General features: G+C 42.1%; 1 protein-coding gene across 6 annotated transcripts in view; it reads left to right on the plus strand.

The window, feature by feature from the left end:
* Positions 1–409: 409 nt before the first annotated feature.
* The window catches only part of DNMBP (dynamin binding protein), a 110842-nt gene continuing 94261 nt past the window's right edge, over positions 410–16990 (plus strand). For 3 of the 6 annotated variants that reach the window (XR_012326688.1, XR_012326689.1, XM_019939805.3), the window contains exon 1: positions 410–939. The gene's annotated coding sequence lies outside the window, so the exon portion shown is untranslated. The remainder of the gene's footprint in view (positions 940–16990) is intronic. The other 3 variants (XM_019939806.3, XM_019939804.3, XM_019939799.3) reach the window with 3 other exon arrangements.

Genomic DNA, 16990 nt, shown 5'->3' on the forward strand with positions numbered 1-16990 from the left:
TTGAGGCCATTAATACACAAAAGGAATCCCGCGAGGATTCACGAACGAGTTAAAAGCGTGCTCTCAGCCCTGCCTAGTTCTTGCATTCTGCTGTTCGTTGCTCTTAAATTCTCAAAGGTGTCCTGAGAGACTTTCCTCAGAAAAAAATGAACAGACCGAAGTGAACGCCGAGTATTTGTGAGGTGATAAAGGAAACTGCCTCCGGGCAGCACAGAGGACCGCACCACAGGCAAGAACTGCATGCGGCTTCTCTAAATGGGATTTAACCCTTTTCTAGGTTGGAGCGGGAGTGTGGCGGTTGAGGGATCGGCAAGGAAGGAAAGGAGGTTTCGATCAGCGGGAGCTGCACGTAGAACTGAACGCTCCACGAGCAGCCAACGCTCGAGCTGCCCTAGCAGGGTCGGCGCCGCACCGCCAGGTGCCTCAGTTTCCCAGAATGGAGGTCCTGGGGCACCACCCCCTCTGACGTAAAGGGGCGGGCGCATCCAAGGCGGGCCGTCAAGGAGTGCGAGAGCTGGGCGGGCGTCTGAGGGGGTGGGCGCGCGGGTAAGGAGCGTCGCGCCCCCGGGCCGCGCGGGCCGCGCGAGGCGGAAGCTTGGGCGGGAGTCCGGAGGCGGGGCCGCCACGCTGAGTCACGCAGGATTGACCCGCCCGCCGCTTCCAGGGGCGGAGGTGACAGCGGGCCTGGGAGAGGCGGTCGTAGCTGCCCGCTGCGCCAAGGGACCGCCAGGCGGCGGAGAGCTGGTCAGGGGCCGGGCGAGGCCGGGCGGGGAGCCCGGGTCGCTGTCCGGGGACGGCGGGCGGAAGGGACCCGCGCCCCGAGGAACGCGCCGGGCGGCCAGGCCTGCGCCGCCCCTGCCCCGCCACGGCCGCTGCCCCGGCCGGGAGCCCCCGAGGGGCAGCAGGGCGCCGGGCCCTCGTCGGAGTTCTCCGGTCCAGGTCAGTCGGGCCCAGGGAGGTACCGGGGAGTTGGAGGCCGGGGGGCCGGCAGTCAGAGGGATGCAGACGTGGGCTTTTTAAATGGTGTCAGGCAAGCCCAGGGCTCTTTTCACTGCACCACCCTGCCACTCCGGCAATGAGGCGGAATTTGAAAGCTGGAAAAGAATCCAGCATTAGTCCAGCCCCCTTATTTAACAGATGAAGAGATTCTTCTGGCTTGCACAGAGTCACATTCAGTCGGAATAGGAGTCCGTGATTCTGTGTCAGGGAGACAAGGGGGGAATGGCTTACCGAAGCAAGAGTAAGACCTGTTTGGCTAGAGATGCAAGTTTGGTTATGGTGGAGTTTTGTACACCTGCATTCCTGCCGCAGGTACTAATGTCCACCAGGCATCAATTTCTCAGAGTATTTAACCTTGAAAAGGATGTCAGTGCTGTCAGTTGAATAAAGGAATATTGGGGTTACAAACAGGCCAGGTCTGCTGCAAATTAGGTGCTGTGGGGAATGCATGGTGTATAGAGTTAAATTTTAAATGAAAAAAAAAACCCACTTTAAATGGAATCTCATTATCCTTTATTGTCTATGTCATTTATATTGATATAATAATGAAGGGCACTCACAACATTATTCTGTAATTGATAACTTGCCTTTAGGTCTATTTTTACAGTAATTCTTTTATAGTCATATGAGCGTCTTGTGTTTAAGCACTTTCATAATCACCGATGCTGTGGTATGTGGCAAGCCAGTGGTAGCACTAATATTTAGCGTTTGAGCATAGTTTAGCTTCACGTGTTTGTATAGCTGAAGTTACAGAACTGATTAATCTGTAGTTGTATACTGAAAAGTGAAGTACCTGCCAGCATACAGGTGTGGTTTCTTAGAGTTGGTGCTGCGTTTATTACTTTCGTAGCATAGAATAGATTCCAGGTGATGAGCAAGTTAGTTTATCCCCAGCACCTGTTTTTCTCTACATTATTGAATCAAAGGATCTCTAAGACTACCTTCCATCTCCAAAGTTCCCTGATTTTTACGTGTTAATTTGAAACATATGTCACCCATTGTGTCAACGACACAAAGTTTTGAGAAAACATGTTTTTAAAAAATTCTGCGTGATGCATAGTGAATCTTCAAATTCACTGTTGTTCTCAACACTCCCAGTCACTTTATCATTATTGAGCTAACATAAGTGAAAAGAGATTTTTCAAATTACCTCAGTGTTAAATTCATTAAAGTCAGAGACTGGAATAGAGTGCTTTGTGTATGGTGGAGAATAGCTAAAATTTGGCCTGGGGATGGCGTCTGTGCAGCACACAGATAACTTTTGCAATAAGCCGAGAACATTCTGCCTCAGAAAATGTGATAAGATGTTTTTTATACAGTGTTCATATTGTGTGAATTTTCAACTGAGATACAATAATCTTCATAGACAATCTGTCCAAATATGTTCAAGTTATTTTGTCTTGCAGCCCCAAAGCAGAGCCTTTCCCATCTCTTGTTTCTTCTTTTCTGGGTCCTTTCTTCTTAGGGTCCCTCTTACTTCGAGAGACCCTTTCACATTCCTTTTTCATCCACATGAAAGAGGTAATTCAGAGCTTCTCTCAAGCACTGATTGAACTTACACTACTTTTTCTCCTCTTAAAGCACATGATAAATCATAATTCTTGAATTGTCATTTAGATCTCCTAAAAACTAAGAGTGGGTGTTCATTTTTAGAACATAGTGCAAGACTCCATGAGGCTCTCGTTCTGAAAAAGGGTTAAATGGAATGTGTTTAGATTTTTATTTTCCCTAAACTTGGAGACTGCAATTTAGGAAGCCTCCAGAGCCAGTAAACTCATTTCTCTCTGCCTCAGAAGGAAACCCTTTCTGCAGAATGCATAGTGAATCTTCAAATGCATTATTCTTCTCAACCCTCCCATTCACTTTATCAAGGTTGGGCTAAATAAGCAAAAAGTGATTTCTCAAATTTCAGACACTTCAGTGATTGTTCAGCTTACAGGTACTTTTTAAATTTGGGGAACTTTTTTAAATGATAAAAGCAATTAAACTACAATGCAAATGGAGGCTTGCATACCCACTGCCAGGTATAAGGCTTGAATTTTTTCTGGGTTTATTATTCTGTCGTTTCTGAAGTCGGTTAATGTATTACCTACCCCACAGCATTATTACAAGATTATCTGCTTTGAAATTCTCAATTGTTCTTGATCTTCAGCTAAAGCATCCTTAAAATTCATTCAGAATACTTATGAAAAGTTTTAAACATAAATTCAATTAATATTAAATAGTTTCTTATTATGCCTTGCTTAGGAAAACATCTGAATAAACTAATCTTCAAGATTGGATAACTTAGTCTCGTTTAGCCTCGTTGGCCAGGAGCTAATTATAAGATATCAGTCTCTTGCCTGGAAAGGCAGAAAGGTCTAAAGTAGCAGTCATGAAATCAGATCACAGATCAGCTCTGTGATGAAAGAGCTGTTAAACCAAGGCTCAACAAATAGTCATGGAGCACCTGTATCTGTTCTTGGTGCTGGGGATACAGCTGTGAACAAAGCAGACAAAGCCCTGCCCTCATGCAGTAGGTATTCTGGTGGTGTGGAAGCAAACAGGAAATAAATATGTGAATGGATCATGGTCACATGATTGTAAGTGCTGTGGAGAACCTGAAGGAGGCGTAAGTGAGAAAAAAAGTGGGGCGGGGGAGTACGCACAAAGTGCACAGTGGTCAGAGAAGGCCTCTACTGTAATCACTTTTGATCTAAGACTTGAGAGGAATGAGAGAGTGAGCAGGAGGCGGAGGGATGAGCAAGTTCCAAGCCCTGGTGTAGGAGCATGTTTGGCATGTGTGAGGGATGATGAGGTCACAGTGGCCAGGCGGTCCCCACGTGGGCGAGGGGAAAGTGCAGCAGATGAGAGGTGGTGGGAGTGGGGAGGGGCACAGCCGTGTAGGCCGTTTTGTAAGGATTTTGGCCTTTCCTCTGAGTGAGGGGGGAGCCAGTAGAGGGTTTTGAACAGAGAAACTTCTGATGACTTATGTTTTAACAGGATCACTCTGGCTGCTGGGCCAGAGAGACAGAAGGGGGACAAGGGCACAGTCAGTAAGAGCTTGCCTTTCATACCAGCTGTGTGAGCCTAAACCGCAGTCCTCCTCTGGCCTGTGTTTCCTCATCTGTAGAATAACCAGGTGCTCTCTAGCTCTAGAATTTTTAGATTTTAAATAGTGTGGAATCACTGTGAGGGGGCCAAAGGATTGTATATGAAGAGATTCTGAAAGTAAATAGTTTCAAAGGACATGAAAACTTGACGCCAGCAACGTGTCTTGAGCTGAATCACTCCTAATCAAGAGGTAGTGGGGTCTTTTCAGTCAGGTTGTCAGGTCATGAGAACAAAAACACTGATTCGTGACTATTTTCCACTGATCCCTTTAGTACTCTGCTGATCCCTGAATTTTTCCCTTCCTGCTTGAAAAAGGATGAAAAGCTGTTACTCATCAACAGAGCTGGCAACCAAAGTTGCTTTTGTTGTTAGGAAAGTTGGAAACTTAGGGGAAGGAAACAATTCTAATTTTATTTTTATCATAGGTCATTTGAATTCTTTTTTAACATGCAAGGAGCCTAAAAGATTTCTTTTGTTTTTAATTCCCTTCTCCTCCCATTCACCTCATGCTTCACAGGTGCTCATTTGAACACATATAACGTTTCTTTTTGTCTGTATAGGATCTTACAAAGTGGGGATATTTGTTTTATATGTATTTTAATTTGTAATGTATTTCATTTTGCTTCTTTTTTCTCTGAGTACTGTTTTTAAGATACACCTGTGTTTCTACATGTACATCTAGTTCTTTGCTTCCAAATGCTGCATTATATTCCATGCTGTGTGTGTGAACCACAGTTTTACTTATCTCCTCTCTGTGTGATAGATACTCAGGTTGTCTCTACTTCGTACCACCACAAACATTGCTGCAGTGAGCATCTTCATACCGGTCCACTTATAAAGCTGTGTAATATACTTGTGGGATATACACTTCGAAGGGAATCACTGCGTCATAGGCTTGCATGTCCTGAATTTGATCAAACTGTGCCAGATTCCTCCCCACAATGGCTGCACCACTCTCTCTCCTGCCAGAAGTGTTCGAGGTGTCCTGTATCCTCATGTCCCAGCCAGCACTCAGCTTTCTCTAGCTCTCCACCTTTTATAATCTCATAGGTGCAAAGTGATACCTTGTCATTTTTATTTGTATTTCTTTGGTTACTGATGATTGTGAGCATCTCTTATGCATATAGTTTCATCTGTAAATTACTTATTCCTGTCTTAGCCTGTTTTCTATTGGAGTTACTATCTGTGTTGCTATTGACTTGTGGAAGACAGTTTATAGATGTTCACTTATCGTAACTTTGCAGATATCTTCTCATATGTTAATTTTGTCTTTGTTGTCCTTTCATCAAGAAAAATTCTTAATTTCAATGTAATCAGGTAAATAAATTCTTTGGCTTAGAGTTTTTCAAGTTTTGTTTAAGAAGGCCCTCCCAGTCCGTAGGTCATTTCTTTAATTCATCTAGAGCCCACATTGCACGTGGTGTTAGATAGGAATCCAGCCCTATTATTCTCCATTTAATGAGCCGGTTTTTCCAATAACATATCCAAAAACCCCATGCTTTCCTCCATTACATTGTGGTACCCTCTTTCTCCTATATGGTTCCCATGGATACACCAGTCTAGCTCTAAGCCTCTATTCTGTTACATTAGTTTGTCAGTTCTTGCTCTGTTTTTTTTTGTTTTTTGCGGTACGCAGACCTCTCACTGCTGTGGCCTCTCCCGTTGCGGAGCACAGGCTCCGGATGCGCAGGCTCATCGGCCATGGCTCACGGGCCCAGCCGCTCCGTGGCATGTGGGATCTTCCCGCACCGGGGCACGAACCCGTGTCCCCTGCATCGGCAGGCGGACTCTCAACCACTGCGCCACCAGGGAAGCCCTTTGCTCTGTTTTTTATTGCTCTGATTTTATTACAGTGATTTGGTAATACATCCTCATGACTGGCACAAGTGCCCCATCTCTGTTCTTCATTTTTAAATTTTCTTAGCTACTTCTGTGCCATTATTTTTCCGTATAACATTTGGAATATGTTTATCAAGTTCCTCAAAGTTTTTGAGGAATTTTTATTGGGATTACATTGAGTTTATCAATTATTTGGGAAAGGCTTGACATCTTTTTGATATTAACTTACTTCATTCAAGAGTATGTAATGTGTTTCTTCATTTACTCAGCTTATTTTTTTCAGAATTTTTGTTTTATTTGGAAATAATTTAAAACTAACAGAAGAGTTCTAAGATTAGTACAAAGAGCTCCTGTATATCCCTTACCTAGATTCACCAGATGTTAGCATCTTGCCGTATTTGCTTCATTACTCCCTCTCTTCAGTTCTGTGCATTTTGCTGACTCATTTGAGTTATTAGTTGCAGACATCATGACCCTTTACCCCTAAATACTTCATCAGTTCATTTCTAAGTCCTTTATTAGAACTTCAAAGTTTTCTCTATAAAGGTCTAAGAGTATATTCTTGGTTGAATTAATTTCTAATACTTGATAGTTTTGTTGCTATTGTGAATCATGTCTATTTCTATTACTGTTGTTTTCTAGTTAGCTCTTGGTAGTTTAAGAGAAAAGGTATTGATTATTGTAAGCTGATCTTGTATTTCACAGCCTGGCTTCACTGTCTTATTCAAATAGTCTCCTGTTTTCTGTTGTTTCTTTTCCCCCATAGTTAATCATATCCTTTGAATATAGTGATAGTTTTGTTGTTCCTTTCTCATCCTTATACTTCTTATTTATCTTTCCTTTACAGCATTGACCAGAACTTCCAGGACAGTGTCAAAACAGTTGCTATGCTAGTGAACATCTTTGTCTTGTTCTCAGTCTTAAAGAGAATGAGTCTAAAGTTTCCCCATTTCATGTAATGTTTGTTTTAGGTTGTAGGTGTACCTTTGTCAGGTTAAGGTGTTCTCCTCTATGTATTCCTAGTTTACTGAGCATTTTCATCATAAATGGGTATTAAGCCTTGTCAAATACTCTTTCAGGATTTGTCTCCAAAGAAATAAGATGGCATCAGGAGGCTGCAACCCAAAATCCTAAGCTAAGCTTAAGCTTCAAGCATAAGAAGATTAATAAAAGTCTTCAATATTTTTGAACCCTGTGTATATAAATTTATGGTAAACATCTCACAATTCCAATATAAGCTTATTTCACCGTTAGATCAGCTTTTCCCTCCTGCTTTGAGTCAGAATTTAAAAAGCTGTTGTGAAGAATGAGAGTGCCATATTCAGCATAACTGTAGTCGTCAGCATGATTGTAAATATAAGATATGTAAAATTATAGTTTCCTTACTCTGTGGATCACTCTCTGCTCCGGGTATAAATCTCACCTAAGTATATCTCACAAACTATTGACACGGTTCAGCAGGTAGCTCTTTAGCAGCCATAACTGCTAGGGTGTTGTGCAGTAGAGTCTCAGGGCTATCTCTTTTGGTTCATGATTGGGTTTTTTTGTTTTTTTTTTTAACTATTTTCCCCGAATTATAAAAATTATACCTCTTAATTGTAGAAAATTTGCAAGTAGAAATGCAAATCTTTAATCCTACCTTTTAGCATCAACCCCTGTTAAAGTGTTTATTTCTCTCTCTCTGATCTTTTTTTGGGGGGGTGGGAATAGAGGGGCTACTTTGTGGAGGAGGAGAATGCACCTAACATTGGGCTATATAATTGTGTATCACCCCTCCTTTTTCAGCCTTAGGCCATCAACTCTTGTTTGTCTTGCTTTGATTGATCTTCCAAAAAAAAGCAATAAGAAAGATATGATTAGCTTATAGGGCTGGGGTTACAGTTTGCTGATGACTTGGACATTTCGAACAGGCTGTGTGGGAGTGCCCAGGCAGCCCGGCCTCAGAGTATGCAGAAGTCATAGGCCACATGCCAGCAGACCGAAGACTAGCTCGGAGGAGAGGAAGGGGAGAAGTCTATTTGATGTCACTTTGCTTCAGTTCAGTTAGCACCTTCCTTCTTTAGACCACATTTGCATTCATCTTTCAGAAAATAAAAAATATGAAGAAAATAGTTGTATTTATTTTCTTTTGACCCTGAAATAAACCCAATGCTGTTGTCTTGTTTCCCTAATCACCTTCTGCTAGTGTGATGACTGGTGAGGGAGTGTCGTAATAAATTGCAGGAAGTGACAGAATTTTTAAGGTAACATTCTTATCAGCTGGTAGATTCAATATCCAACTGCCCTCTCCTCCTCACTCCTCATCCCTTCACCCTGCTTTTTCATTTTGCCAAAACACCTGTCACTTCCTAAAATGCTGTTGTCTGCCTTCCCCATCCCTCATGGAGGAAGTTCTTCAAGGGCAGGAACCTTCACTGATAAATCCCAAGCACCTTTTAGCCTTGCCTGGTACATAGCATGCCCTCAACAGATGGAACCCACAAAATGAGTCAGTCTGTAAGGAGGCAGCTCTGTGATACAGAGAGGGGAACTCTTAAGGGAGGGATAAGGGAAGAAAATTCTCTTAGCCTCCTTTAAATGCATGGGTTCAATAAACTAGTAGAGTCCCCATTTCTTCCTTCACCTTGTAAGCGTAACTGTCAACCCAGCCACAGAGCTAATTTCTCTACATCTGTTTTAGCCGCTCCTGTGGGGTCTGTGGTTTCTGAAAGTGGCGTGTGAGTGTCTGTGTTGCTGACAAGCACATGGTGGGAGTAGGGCCCCAGAGAGAATAGTCACTGCTGACGTTCTAGCCGTGGGTTCTGGGCCCAGCACACACTCTGCATTGTTTTCATGAGGTGATTGATTCTCTTACGATAAATGATCTGTCCCATCAGCAGAAAAAGTTGCAGTGAATGTGCCGAGTTGTGCTGAACTCCCAGCCTCACACCCCGTGTCCTCCCGCTTTCTAGTTTATTCTTTCCTCCCATCCCCAGCCATGCAGAAACCTTTGGCATTTCTGTCTCATTTCTGGATCTGGTTCAGAATTGTCATGATGAATAGTCATGCTGCATATACCTGGTCACTTTATTGTAAAGCAAGGCTCAGTCATATGAAATAGCACTCTGTAGGGTGCTAAAGAAAAAAAAACTGGGTTGCCACAAATGCACCAAAATGCTGTCCTGGAGCCCAGTGCCATAGACCCAGTCTATCTTGTGTAGACCATTGTCTGAGTCATGGCCCTGAAATACTACTTTACTATTATTTTGCTTATATTATTCTACTGCTTGACACTTGTTACCTGGCCCTCGAATCTGATCCAGACTGTCCATATATATTCTAATTTACTTCCATGTCCCTATTTTCTACTCTAATCAGATATGTCTCTTTTTCTTTCCTACAACAATATGATAGCGTTAAGTATATTATTAATTATAATTATATGTCTTTGGTTTCACTAGCAGTCTGAATTCAAATGAAGGGAAAGGAATATAAAACAACAACAATAATATAATAACAGCAGCTAATATTTTAGCCAGTCATAGTACTAAATGCATTCCTATTTAATCTTCAGAACAATTTTATAAAGAAGGTGCTGTTGTAATCCTCATTTTGCATATGGAGAAACTAAGGTACAAACTGGTTAAGAAACTTGCCCTAAAGTTTATGTTGCTGTTAAGTGATAGAACAGGAAATCAAACTCACATCTATTTTTCTCCAAAGCCCACCCTCTTAACCAGTGTGCCATAGCAGGCCTCAGGTAAGCAGGTGACTGAAGAACAGGAGTGACTTATATGGTCACATGGTTATTGGTAGTTGTGCTTTTTTCATGTTCGCCGCACTACTCACCAGTGCTCTGTGAGATGTGAAGGGGCTGGGAGGATTTTGTCTGCAGCTGGGACTGCTCAGGGAGCTCCTCCCTGGATCCTATGTGACGTCGACTCTACAGTCAGAAATGGGTGGCACCTCAAAACAGGAAAGGCTCTGAAACTACAAATCCAGGTAGCATTCTTTGGCTTTTTGACCTTTTCCTAATAATGTATTTAAGATTTGCAAAAATGAATAAAGATCAATACAATAAATGTCCATGTATCCAACACTCAATTTAAGATGTAGAAAGCTGGGCTTCACTGATGGCGCAGTGGTTAAGAATCTGCCTGCCAGTGCAGGGGACATGGGTTCGAGCCCTGGTCCGGGAAGATCCCACATGCCGCGGAGCAACTAAGCCCGTGGGCCACAACTACTGAGCCTGCGAGCCACAACTACTGAGCTCGTATGCCACAACTACTGAAAGCCCGCGCACCGCAACAAGAGAAGCCACCGCAATGAGAAGCCCGCGCACCTCAACGGAGACCCAGTACAGCCAAAAATAAATAAAGTTAAAAAAAAAAAAAAAGATGTAGAAAGCTAAGTTGGTTCCTGCGTTCCACCTCCCTTTGCCGTTTTGTAGATCCTCTGGTTCTAGCGACTTAGAAAACAAAAAGGATTCCCTTTTATTTATATATGACAACAGTACCATTACTGTCACCTAAAAAAAAGCAGCAGTAGTTCCTTAATATAATCAAGAAACTAGTCAGTGTTCAAAATTTCTGCCATTTGTCTCAATTTCTTAAACAATTGATTTGTTTGAATCAGGATCCAAGAAACGGCACCCATTGCATTCAGCTAATATGTTTCTTAAGTAGCTTTTAATTGATAAGTTGCCTTTCCTTCCATTTCCATTTGAATTTTTAAAAATTAATTAATTTATTTTTGGCTGTGTTGGGTCTTCGTTGCTGCCCGTGGGCTTTTTCTAGTTGCGGCGAGCGGGGGCTGCTCTTCATTGCGGTGTGCAGGCTTCTCGTTGTGGTGGCTTCTCTTGTTGTGGAGCACGGGCTCTAGGCGCAAGGGCTTCAGTAGTTGTGGCTCACAGGCTCTAGAGCGCAGGCTCAGTAGTTGTGGCGCACGGGCTTAGTTGCTTCTCGGCATGTGGGATCTTCCCGGACCAGGGCTCGAACCCGTGTCCCCTGCATTGGCAGGTGGATTCTTAACCGCTTCGCCACCAGGGAAGCCCTTCATTTTAATTTTTGATTATAGTTTATTTTATTAAAGAATTTTGTCATATAGTTTCCCACATTCTGGATTTTTAAAAATGGTTTGTGATGCAACCTTATTGTCCTGTTGTGAGTTAATTTACATTTTTGTTAGTCACTCTAGGAGGTTCCAAGTTATTCAGCCTCCATAAATAGAAAGGATTCACCAGCCCACATATAGCTTGGTCTGGCCCAGAGGTCATTTCCAAGGAGTCTTCCAAAATGTTCCAGGTGACAGGGAATGACATAATCAACAGCAGACCATCTCTATTTAAAAACATTTTGCCTCAAAAGGAATTTTATATCTTCTCTTTGGCAAGGCATTTTCGTGTTCCCTAGAGTCAGAGAAGAGAATAGAGAAGCGAGTGAGTGGTCTGGTTTTCTTCTTTTAGACGTGTCTGTTGCTTTAAGGATTTCTGGGGCTCAGTGCCAGAACCTCCTTGGGATATTATCGTCTTACAGTTTAGATCTGCTTATCAGGAAACAGAACCCCTGGAGGATCAGGTAAGAGGAGAGTGAGTTTACATTAAAACCAGACCTTTGTTAGTTCCTGTTGGGGGTCCTGTATTGTATTCTTGAGCATGTAGCCAGACTGTGGAGCATAATACTAATACGTATGGTCTTCAGACCTATAGTGTACATTACCTGGTCTTTTTGCTGCCACTGTCTAGATGTTGTTCAGTAATTATAATATCTGGACCACTGTAGACATGAAGAAGTCCAGTTTTTGTTTTGTTTCTCTTGTAGTCTTGCTGCCTTGACCTGCTAGTCAACTGTGATAATTCTGCAGGGTAATCAGTCAATATTAAAGTAAAAAGAATGAAAGTTGTTGAAATGTGACGCTATATTTGGCTTTATTTAGTGACTTGACGATTGTAAGAATAAAGTATCTCAATGTCAGTATTTTCATCTAGTTTTAAAGCCGAACAGTTAACCAAGGCTAAAAATCTAACATAGAACGAGAAGGACATTTAATACATTTGTTACAGCCCTGCTTATACTTTTATTTTGAGATTAACTGGTTATCTTAAGTAAGAGGTTTGCTTTAATTAATAACAGTAAATTACTGGAAATCTTTGTGTTGAATTTTACCAGTATGTTCAAACTTTATTCTTTTTTTTTTTTAATATTTATTTGTTTGGCTGCACTGGCTCTTAGTTGGGGCACGCAGGATCTTCACTGCTGCATGCAGGATCTTTAGTTGCAACATGCGAACTCTTAGTTGTAGCATGTGGGATCTAGTTCCCTGACTAGGGATCAAACCTGGGCCCCCTGCATTGAGAGTGTGGAGCCTTAGCCACTGGACCACTGGGGAAGTCCCTCAAACTTTATTCTTATATTCCATAGGTGGGAATTAGGCTTGGTCAACATTCTCTTCTCGTTACTCCAAATACTTAAAAAGTAAAATATAATTATTATTCACAATAAAAGTGTCAGTCAGACACTGGCAAAAATATCAGTGATTTGCTAGTTATTGATTGCTCTTCCTTGCAGTGATCAGTTAACAAAAATAAGCACTTCATATTCACCCTGATCACAGGAAGCAACAGCACACACATGAGATAATATGTTTGAAAAGCAGTCTGTAGATGTATTGTGTTCTAATAATATGTGTTACAAAGCTGTACTGCCTTGCAGAGAACTGCCAGTATTTTGATGAGGCTAGAGTTTAGGGTGTATGGTGGGTGGGGAATGTCCAGAAATGAGGCCAAACTTATGCATGGGGACCAGATCATGAAGAGTTTTGTACGATCTGCATAGGAGTTTTAGATACTTCCTACCAGTGATGGATGGGAAGCTCTTGTGAACTCCAAGCAGTAAAGAATTATGAGATTTTGTATTAAAAAACAGTAATCCTAGTTGCAGTGTGGAAAATAGAACAGAGGGAGATTAAGACTGGTAGGGAACCAATTAGGAAGCTATTGCCATGGTCCCAAAGAAAAGACGGTGAGAGTCTAAAGTAGGGCAGTGGCCATCTTAAATTGTAAATGTCAAGCCAAAGAACAATTTTTCAAAGGTAGATGAGTTTGAAGGACTGAACGATAGTGTTAATGTTTTTCCTAGAAGTAGAGGGTTTTTTTAGAAGAGTAAATAAATTAATTTCATATTCCTCTTCTATCCCTGGAAGGCATTTGGCAAAGGTTTTCTTAGACCCATAGGCAAGGATCTTGTAAGTGAAACTGCTGCCGAATCCTTGTGGGAATACACAGTTCATTTAGAGCTTAGGGTAGAAGGGGATGCCAATTGCTATGTCCTTGTGACCAGTAACAACAGTCACATTACTCCCCCTTCCTCTCAAAAAGACAGTAACAGTTTTGAGCAGTTAACCCCACCCAGAAGTTGCTGCCTCATCTGTATTATTGTTACAATCAGTCTGCAGGACGATGACAGTTCTCCTTCTCCTCCCCCTTCATCATCATCATCATCATCATCATCATCATCACCACCACAATCCTCATAGGTGACATTTACAAAATACCTGAGTGCTTACTATTTACCAGGAAGTGTATTAAATGTTTTACCTATATGATCAAACTTAATCCTCATAACACACCATGAAATAAATTACTATTGTTATCTTCAGTTTACAGATGAGGAAACGAAAGTTCAGAATGGTTTAAGTGACTTACCCAAGGTCACATAGCTTGACAACCGGCAGAGCCAAGAACTGAACCTAATTCTCTCTGACTTAATTCTGAGCTCTTAACTGTTACGAATGTAGTTATTACTTAATACAATTTAGTAGCAAAAATGATTTCTCATCTTAAATTTACTCCTTTATGTAGCCATGCCCAGTGAAAGTCCACATAATCAAACACTGTATTACCTACCCTCCATTTGCAGCTAATAGCGAGGACACATTTTTAAAACATAAGTACAGGAAAATCTTGGGGATGGGGCGGGGCAGAAATAGGGAGGCTATTTAAATTTCTAGCTTTTTTCAAGGCAGGATATCCATGTATGCCTTCACTATTTTTTGCTTGAAGTACAGCAGTTTCTGAAACAAGAGAGCCACTCAGTTTTTAAAATTGAGATATAAGTCGCAAACCATGAAATTCACCCTTTTAAAGTATGCGATTGAGTGGGGTTTTTTGGGTCTGTTACAAAGGTGTGCAATCATCACCACTGTCTAGTTCCAGAACATTTTCATCACCCTGAAAAAGAACCTTGTATTCATTAGCAGTCATTCCCCACCTATGAAAAAGATTTTGAGACTATCTATCCATAATCTCCTCTTTAACGCAGATGATGATGATAACAACAGTAATAATAATAACAGCTAACTCCTGTGTAGTGCTTACTATATGTAAGGTACTATTCTAAGTGCTTTATGTATACTAACAAATATAAATTTCACTGTGATCCTGTGAGGCAGGTTCTATTACTAAACCCATTTTATAGGTGAGGAAATTAAGGCACAGAGAAGTTAAGTAACTTGCCTCAAATCACGTAATTTTTTAAAAAAAATTATTTATTCTATTTTTGGCTGTGCTGGGTCTTCATTGCTGCGTGTGGGCTTCTCATTGAGGTGGCTTCTCTTGTTGTGGAGCACGGGCTCTAGGCGCGTGGGCTCAGTGGTTGTGGCACGCGGGCTCTAGAGCGCAGGCTCAGTAGTCGTGGCACACGGGCTTAGTTGCTCCACGGCATGTGGGATCTTCCTGGACCAGGGCTCAAACCCATGTCCCCTGCGTTGGCAGGCGGATTCTTAACCACTGCGCCACCAGGGAAGCCAAATCATGTAATTTTTTAAAAATTAATTTATTTTATTCCTTTTTTTTTTTTGGCTGAATTGGGTCTTTGTTGCTGCGCGTGGGCTTTCTCTAGTTGAGGCGAGCGGGGGCTACTCTTCATTGTGGTGCACGGGCTTTTCACTGTGATGGCTTCTCTTGTTGTGGAGCACGGGCTCTAGGTATGCCGGCTTCAGTAGTTGTGGCACACGGGCTCAGTAGTTGTGGCATGTGGGCTCTAGAGCACAGGCTCAGCAGTTGTGGTGCACAGGCTTAGTTGTTCCGTGGCATGTGGGATCTTCCCAGACCAGGGCTTGAACCCATGTACGCTGCATTGGCAGGTGGATTCTTTTGTTTGTTTGTTTGTTTTGTGGCAGGTGGATTCTTGACCACGGCGCCACCAGGGAAGCCCACATAACTTTAATATGGGGTGGAGATAGGAGATAAATCCAGATAGTCTGGCTTTGTAATCTGTGCTCTTAATTATTCTTTGTGTTTTAAGCTGATTATATTTGTATTTGAAAATTATATGAAGACCTTGAAAATACCATGCTAAGTGAAAGAAGCCTGTCACAAAAGATCACATATTGTATGATTCCATTTATATGGAATAGGCAAATCTTTCTGTCTATAGAGACGGAAAGTAGATTACAGGTTGTCTAGGGATGGGATGGATGGGGAGATTTTATGGAGGGAAATGGGAAGTGACTGCTAGTGGGTATTGAGTTTATTTTTGAAATGATGAAAATGTTTTAGAATTGATAGTGGTGCAGATTGCACAACTCTGGGACTTTACTAAAACCTATTGGATTGTACACTTTGAATGGATTAATTATATAGTATGTCAATTATAACTCAGTAAACCTGTTTTTCAAAAATGATATGAAGGACTTCCCTGGTGGCACAGTGGTTAAGAATCCACCTGCCAATGCAGGGGACACGGATTCAAGCCCTTGTCCGGGAAGATCCCACTTGCCATGGAGCAACTAAGCCTGTGCGCCACAACTACTGGGCCTGCACTCTAGAGCCCGTGAGCCACAACTACTGAAGCCTGCTCGCCTAGAGCCCATGCTCTGCAACAAAAGAAGCCACCGCAATGAGAAGCCCATGTGCTGCAACGAAGAGTAGCCCCCGCTCACTGCAACTAGAGAAAGCCTGTGTGCAGCAACGAAGACCCAATGCACCCCCCTCCAAAAAAAAAATGATATGACGATAAGTGACCAGGATGATTTACCTTGGAATACCTTTTTGTCTTCATCTGGAAAAAAAATTGTGTGTATACACACACACACACACACACACACTTTTCCCCCTTGTATTTGGGGGTGCTCAGTTACTTAGAACCAGTTCTAATTCTAACAAATAAACTTGCTTATTTGAATATTTCAGGTGCTCCCAAGTACCTAAAATCAAAGCCCAACCTTCCTAATGTGGAAATGAATCCTGTGAGATCCTGTATAGCTCTGTGTGAAAGAGGAGCATGATCATTGGGAATATGAATATATATTTTGATATATAACTTAAAGTAGTTCAGTGTGTTAACTCATTAATTCTGCAACTATTTATGGAGGGCCTGCTACATACCAAGCAGTGCTCTAGGTGCTTGATATACATCGGTACATAAAATAGACGAAAAGAATCCCTGCCCTGTAGAGCGTGTAGGAGATAGGGACTAATTCTGTAGGCTTCATAGAGGAGGTATCATGAGTTGGGTCTTAGAAGATAATAGTTTACCCAGATAATAAGGGTTATGCATGTTTGATGGAAAAGTGAAGTGCTCAGCTGATCCAGTCAAAACAGCTAATATCACACTGTGTCCTTTTTTTTTTTTTGGCTGTGCAACAGATAACTTCAAAATCTCAATGGCTTATTACAACAACCATCTGCTTTCGTTTTCATAGGTTTGAGAGGGCTGAGATTTGTAGGTCAGAGTAAAGGAGGATAGACAGCAGCAAATGGATATAGGGGCAGGAATCTTCTTGGGGATTTATCTCAGGTCTTTGGCCAAGGGCTGGGCTGGGCATGCACAGGGCAAGCTTCTGTGAGGCCTGAGTCAGAGTTGCTTCTGTGGGGCCGAGAGCTGAGCAGAGATACCTGAGGGTGCACAGTGCTCAGAAATATTGGATTTATAGTCCGGCCAGAGTAGAGAGACCTTGATGAGCACTACAGGCATTCCTTTGAGACCCCAGCTAGGACAACTTTAGGAGTAAGAATAATACCTACAATAAATGCCATACCTTAAGACTCAGGACAAAACCCAACCTACATGATATAAAACCA

The sequence above is a fragment of the Tursiops truncatus genome, chromosome 16, assembly GCF_011762595.2.
Source record: "Tursiops truncatus isolate mTurTru1 chromosome 16, mTurTru1.mat.Y, whole genome shotgun sequence".
Classification (NCBI taxonomy): domain Eukaryota; kingdom Metazoa; phylum Chordata; class Mammalia; order Artiodactyla; family Delphinidae; genus Tursiops; species Tursiops truncatus.